The following is a 6,597-nucleotide window of genomic DNA, read 5'->3' on the forward strand; positions in this document are numbered from 1 at the left end:
TTGGCATTGTTTACAAGGTCTCCATAGGCAGAATCTATTAGAAGAAGAGGAAAGTTTCCCAGATGATTTTGGCCAAAATTCCAGCCGCAGGAAAAGAGCATCCCGGTGGGCTTCCTCTGCAGATCAGATTTATAGCCTAATTGCCCAAACCTCCTTTCTCCTGTGATTAGTTAGAAATTAGCTTCCAAAGAAAGAACAACACACACAAAGAAAGGGGATGGAAAGCTGTTTTTTGTTGTCCTTTGAAGTTCTGGATTTCTGAATATGGCAGATTTTGCAAGAATGATCTTACTTGTCCTTCTCCTGGGTCTGTGAACCTAGAAAGACACATGGGGTCAAAGTATAGCAGGTGATTGACAGAGAGAAGGGGCCTGTACCTTGAATTTAAATTGCAAACTGAAATAAAGGAAATCAATAAATACTTTTTTGGTACAAAAATAGCAAAATAGCTTTGTGTCTTTTTTTTTTTTTTTTGGTGGTGGTTGTCAAACACTAAGAATTTCAAAGTGGATGAAGAAGTTGGGCTTGCGATATAGCTCCGTTGGTAGAGCGTTTGCCTCACATGCACAAGGCCCTGGGTTCAATCCCCAGCATCACAAACAATCAATCAAGTGGATAAGATGTTCCATAAGGAGAAGCCCTATGCAGAGAAATGAGGCTTACTCATTCCTGCCAGCAAGAGTAGTGACATGGACAGAGAGGGGCACTTCGATCTTCTGATGGGCAGTGGCTCAGGTAGCTGGTGAGGGAGGAGGTGCCTCTGGGCAGCCCTAGGAAGGCCCCATGTCCTTGGGGAGGCATTACAGCTGGTAACAATAGAAAACCAGAGCCCTACAGATGGACAAAAAAGTGCTCTCTTCCTTTCCAGCTTCTCTAACCTGGGAAAGCAAACCTCTTTCTACAGGAAGGGCAACTAAGAGAGGAAAGAAGGCCTGGAAGTCACTCCCACAGCTTCAGGCACGGTACAAGGTCCGGGTAGGAAAAGCAGCTGAAAGGAGGTGCTGAAAGAAGATAGTTAATCCTACTCTGAACAAGGGCACTTCAGAAACTGTGGCACTTGAAGGAAGCAATATTTTCTGACTTAATTATTTTAATCAAGATTAAATTCATATAAGATTAAACATCTTTAAAGTGTGCACATTTGGTACATTCACAATATTGAGCAACCATCTGTTCTTTTTAGTTCCCAAACATTTTTATCATCTGCAAAGGAGACTGCATATCCCTTAAGCAATCACTTCCCATTCCACCCACTCCAGAAGCAATATTTTTATTGGAGGCCCCAGAGTACACCCAGGGCTCATTCGATGCCTTCTTCAAGGCTGGTTGCAGACCCTTTGTCAATGTGCTTGTGTTTGCATCTTTGGGTGCAATGGTAACGCTGGCTCAGGTAACAGGAGTCTCCCAAGACTCTGTGCCAAGTGCTGCGTTAGGTACCTTTTCCCAAAGTCTGCATCTCTAATGGAGGCGTGCCAGGCCTTCAAGGAGGAGTTTACAGATGTTTGATGAGAAACATTCATAGCAGGTTTAAGAATGAGTACACAGCTTGGGAGGCTGAGGCACCAGGATCACGAGCTCAAAGCCTGCCTCAGTGAAAGTGAGATATTAAGCAACTCGGTGAGACTCTAAATAAAATACAAAATAGGGCTGGGGATGTGGCTTAGTGGCTGAGTGCCCCTGTGTTCAATCCCTGGTACTCCCGCCGTCCCCAAAATGAAGAATGACTACAGATCCAATACAGGAGTGGGAGCATCTCTTTAGACCACATGTAAACTTTCAGCTGAATACAAGCTTTCACTTGATAGCACTATGTCCCTCGTGTCCTCGAAAGCCAGCACAATGTAATAGGAGTTCAGTCAACAATGGTGGACTTACCCACTACCATGGCGAGTAAGCATTGGCATTGGGAACCATCAGAGATGGCTTGGAGTCTTGCCTTGGCCCCTGTGCGCATGTCTTTTGCTGTGTCTGAATCTCGCTATTCTCATTTGAAAAAGAAGGTCATGATACTATTTCTCCTTTAGAGTCATGGTGAGTATTTCATGAGATAATGAAATGACAGATATAATAGATTTCCTAATGCAACTTCTCCCTGGTTGGAGGTTTCTGCACCCTATATAAAAATATCTTCTCAGTTGTAGAAATGAGAAAAGTCTAGAAGGTACACGATCTTGGAAAAGTAAGGAAGGGCCTCAGCTGCAAATAATGCAGTATGGGGTCAGCTAGAAAACAGCGGGATGGCTTCAAGCTAACTAGCAAGAAGCAAGACTTCACTTGAGCTTCTCACTTTCTGAGTCCCAGCAAAATAGTTTCAAAAGTCTCTTCAAACAGCTGGGGGCCAAAGAACAAGATTGATGGGGTCTGTCCAAACAAGCAGCCTAGCCATTTGCCCCATGTGCTCTTGCAAAACTAAAGCAATGACCTTTCTCAGCTAACCTCCTGCAATAGGAATCAAATGTCCCATGGAGGCCCTGTGCCTTGGCATCCCAGATGATGCTCTCCGCCTGGGGTGTGAGAACAGAATCTGTATTAAGCGGCAAGAGACAAATTCCCAAATACTGGGAGGAGCTTGTATCAAGAAGTGGTTACATTCTCCACTCTGCATATCTGCATTCCCAAGGGAGGCAGGACACATTTCTCCCACTCCTTGTATGCCCCTGAATTCTTCGTACAGCAAGCTAAACAAACCAGTAACACGAATCTAACTCGTTCTGCTTTACCCAAGTAGATTGTTTCCCGGGGCCATGGCGATCCCTGAGACATGCCATGTTGGGGAAAGAAAAATATTCTATTTTAGAACGCTCATGGATTTAGTGAAAATATCTAAGGAGCACATGGGATCCATTCTTGCCATCCACTGAGCATTTCCGCTTCTCTTCCCAGGAACATGCAGAGTGACATTTCCTCACCTCCTCTGAAGTGAGGTGTGATTGTGTCATTGGCTTTGGTCAATGGCTTGAGCAGAATAAGGAGAGGAGACATTTGTCACTTCTGGCCCATGGAAATGCACGGATCTCCTATCTGCCTCTCTCACCACGTAAGCAGACTGAGCGAAATCTCCCTGTTTACCCATTTTGGATATTTAGAGTGAGAGAGGGATAAATATTTGTTGTGCTAAGCCTCTGAGGTTTGGAGAATTAAGTTACTGCAACAGAACCCAACCTCTGCTAACTGATATGGAATGCTTCAAGTTGTCCGCTATGGAAAACTCTCTCGTGGGATCCTTAGTTAATTCAACATCGCTCAGTAATCCTTTGATGCAGGGAATTCCTTTGGGGAAGCTCTAGAAACACAAGTGACTTAATGTCTGGGTTTCAAAAACTCCTTGCGTTGTCTCTACTTTTGCCTGGGATACTTTTTCTTTACTACCTAGTGTCAGTTCTAAAGGTGATTTTGTTCCATATGTTTGCTAAATATTTAAAAACCCCAGAGGATATTGTATTATTTACGAAGGTAGAGGAAACAGCCATCAAACCTACAGTGTTGTACAGAAAAGGGGGAACAAACTCAAAACCAAAAAGAGAAAAGCTGACAATTTAGCATCATTACCAAAGAGAATGACTCGAGTGAAATTTAGCCTCGTTTTTTTTAAGGACTTCAGGACAACTTTATAATTTAAAGCATTATTTCTTCATTTTCTTAAAGTTTTACATTTTAACCTTTTTTTTCTCTTGCTCATTTAATTATTCACTTTATGTAAGTTCCTTCACATATATCATTTAGCTTGCTCCTGTGAATAGAGCTCCTTTGAAATGAGAGCTATTATTTGTGTACTTCGTATTTTCGTATTTGCTCCATCACACAAAACTTTGAGGTGAACAATGCACTTGTTATAATCCCCATTTGACAGGGAGGAGCCCTGAGCCTGAGAGGGGCCAGGTAAACTCCATGTGGCAATAAAGTGACAGAGAAAGGGCTCCAAATGAGATTTCCTGGCTCAGAGCGCTAACAGAAAAAAAAAATAGGAAGACCAGGAAAAAAAAATATTTTCTAAAACCCTACTTTTGGGAAAAGCTTGAAAATAAACATTAAAAATGAAATGAGTTGTGGGAAAGGGCCATGATTACTGGAGAGTGCTTATTGTTTAAAGCATTTTCTTTAATGCTTTTTATAATACTGGTTTAAATATGAATAGAAATTGGGGGGGGAAAAGGAACTAGAAAACATTGGGGTTGGGTAGGAAGTGGTCTTGTCTTTTATATTCCTAATGGAGAGCGGACCAGTTTCGACTCAGGTATTTCTGAGATCAGCTTCAGACCCTGGTTAAGTTTGTACTTGTAAATCTGTCAAGTTTAAACACCAATCAATAACCAATGTCTACTGAGCACATACTGTGTCTTAGGCTCTGGGTTAGGGGTGTTAAGTGGATTTTTATTGTTTTCTCCTTAGGATCTGATAAGTGAGGTATAGTTGTTAGTTCTACTTTTCACATGAGGACACTGAGACTCAGAGAGGGTGTCATGGTTTAGGTTTGAGGTGTCCCCCAAAATCTCATGTGAAGGACAATGTAAGAGCATTCAGAGGTGAAATGATTGGGTTATGAGAGCCTTCACCTAATCAGTGCATTAATCCACTTGAGTGGATTAATTGGGTGATAACTGTAGGCAGGTAAGGGGTCGTTTAAGGAGGTGGGTCAATGGGGATGTGCCTTTGGGGCGTATATTTTGTCCTTGTTGTAGCTCGCTCTATCTCTTTCTCCCTCTCCCTCTCCCTCTCCCTCTCTGCTTCCTGACTGCTTTCCTCTGTCACAGCCTTCTGCCATGATGCGATGTCTCACTCAGGCACAGAACAATAGAATTGACCATCTATGGACTGAGACTTCTGAAACCATAGCCCCCCAATTTTCCTCCTTTATAATTGGTCTTGTCAGGTTTTTTGGTCACAGCTGGTGGAAAGCTGACTAAAACAGAGGGTAAGTAACTTGCTCACAGCTATATGGCGAGGACTCTCTGGATTCAGCCAGCTTGACATCAGTGTTCATGCTCATAATCACTGTAGTGTCTTGTCCCTGATCTTTTCTCTTTGCTACCGTTTGGTAGTTCTCTGAGGACATAAAGCTCACACAATTTCCCTGGAATATGGATTTGTTCCTTTCTCCTTACACCTACTTATATTATGTCCTCGCAACTACTTAATTCTTTTCATGCTCAGGATGAAAAATAAGTGTCATCTCTAATGCCACCTCCTATCGATTAGTAGTGTCTGTCTGGAGTGTGGTATTGACAAGGACTCTACTGACTACAGGAAAAATTGCCATGATTGATTTGCAATGGGCACAGGAGGGGGAAGTGGTGGCCAAGAGCAAGCGATTTGCCTGCCAGCCTTTGAAGGTGGGTGAAACGAAGCACATGGATTGTGGGAATAGGCCACTGCTTTTAAATCCCGCAAGGCATTGAAGGAAAATGGAAGCTATTTTGACTCAAAGCCACTTACAACTAACTAGAGAGAAATTATGAGAGAATCCCAGGTGAGTGATAGGGCCCTGGCTCATAGCAGGACTCCCATTTCTCCTGCCTCTGACTAACAGCAAGGCCTCCCTCTTTCCCTCTGATAGGTTTATTTGTTTATCCAGCAAATATCAAAGGACTATCATGTGCCAGGTATTATTCTAAATAGTGAGGAAAGAACAGGGAATGAGACGGATAAAATCTCTGCTCTCGTGGAGTTTCTACTCTAAGAGGGAAAGAAGCAATACAGTAGCACCAAAGAAAACAATTTAATCTATAATATTTCAGTGTTAAGTGCTGCAAAAAAGTAAAGCTAATCAGGAGACCCAATGTAATGAGGCACGGATGTTGGGGTGGACACTTTAGGCAGGGGATGGTGGGGATGGCCTATTTTGTCAGCTCTGCACAAGGGGCTGTGACCTATACACACCTTCAGACTCGCGGGCAGTCATATGCAAATACGAGCATCTGAGTGCAATGATACTTCCATTCTTAGGTCTCTTATTTCTGCCATGGGGTCTCTGCATCGCTTCCTAGAGATACCTTCCTGTATGTCTCCCTGTCTCTCTGTGCTGTTCCCCACCTGGAGCATGTTTCCTTCCTCTCGACCTCATGACCGAGACACACCATTCTTTGGGATCCAGATTGAGTTATTTGGTCTGCCCAAGCAGAGTTAGGTGTCTCTTCCTGAGGTTGCTCGAATGCTCTGTATTTTGCTTTTTTGGGGTGTTTAGGACCACCGGTCTTCTCACTTCAAGGTCTCAACTGGTTATTCTCAGCTTTGCCTCCCCCAGGAATTAGTGTCCAAGGTGGCCCAAATGCCTAATCAAAGCTGGGTATATGGTGGAACCTAAGAGCTATGTTAGGGGAGGGTGGCTGGCTGCAGGGCCCATGGGTCTCACATGTGATCTCTGCTTGACCTTTCACAGGTTGCTTAGCTCTCTAAGCTATAGTTTTCTCATCAATAAAGTAGAGATAAAAATATCCAATTAAAAGAATGGTTATGAGGATTGAATGAGTCATGTAAAATAATTTCTAAAATACCTGACCCAAAGTTAGCCCTCAATAAATGATAGTAATTGGTGTAAGCCTCAAGCTGAGTAACTAATAGTTGTGACAGTGGTATATCACTGATAGCTAATGGAGTGTA

The 6,597-nt window shown here is 43.0% G+C and overlaps 1 non-coding gene across 1 annotated transcript; it reads left to right on the forward strand.

The window, feature by feature from the left end:
* Positions 1-526: 526 nt before the first annotated feature.
* Trnav-cac (transfer RNA valine (anticodon CAC)) lies at positions 527-599 on the forward strand. Its single transcript has one exon. It is a non-coding gene; the product is annotated as a tRNA-Val (tRNA).
* The last annotated feature ends 5,998 nt before the right edge of the window (positions 600-6,597 follow it).

The sequence above is a fragment of the Marmota monax genome, unplaced genomic scaffold (genome assembly GCF_021218885.2).
Source record: "Marmota monax isolate L192 unplaced genomic scaffold, Marmota_monax_Labrador192_F-V1.1 WCK01_AAM20220418_F8-fsc00236, whole genome shotgun sequence".
NCBI classification, from domain to species: Eukaryota; Metazoa; Chordata; class Mammalia; order Rodentia; family Sciuridae; genus Marmota; species Marmota monax.